Source organism: Dioscorea cayenensis, chromosome 6, assembly GCF_009730915.1.
Source record: "Dioscorea cayenensis subsp. rotundata cultivar TDr96_F1 chromosome 6, TDr96_F1_v2_PseudoChromosome.rev07_lg8_w22 25.fasta, whole genome shotgun sequence".
Taxonomy (NCBI): domain Eukaryota; kingdom Viridiplantae; phylum Streptophyta; class Magnoliopsida; order Dioscoreales; family Dioscoreaceae; genus Dioscorea; species Dioscorea cayenensis.
The window spans coordinates 5,980,384-5,980,787 of NC_052476.1; positions in this window are offsets into that span (position 1 = coordinate 5,980,384).

Consider the following 404-nt stretch of genomic DNA (forward strand, 5'->3'; position numbering starts at 1 on the left):
GTACACAATTAGAACGTAAATTAAACAATGAAATGAAAGCCCGAATGGAATTTAACCTGCTTTACAATTCAAAACAAACAAAATTTACATTTACATATACAAGTCATGTTCTTCGAAAACAAAAACAATGAATTAAATTTGTCCAGGTTTACATTCGAAAACAAAATTGATATTGAGATATACAGGACATGTTCTTCAGAAAACAAAAATCTTAACCCGCTTATGACGACCCCCTTTGTCATGGACACGGGCTGCCCTCCCTCCTTAAGTATCACGGGTAACATACCTTTAATCCCGAGGTAAGGAGCGATGCATGCGGTAGCCGTAACTTCTCACCCCAAAGTAATTGCTCGATAAACCGCATGGCGTAGGCGGGCGCAATCGGCGCTTCCTTGTTTTTGGCG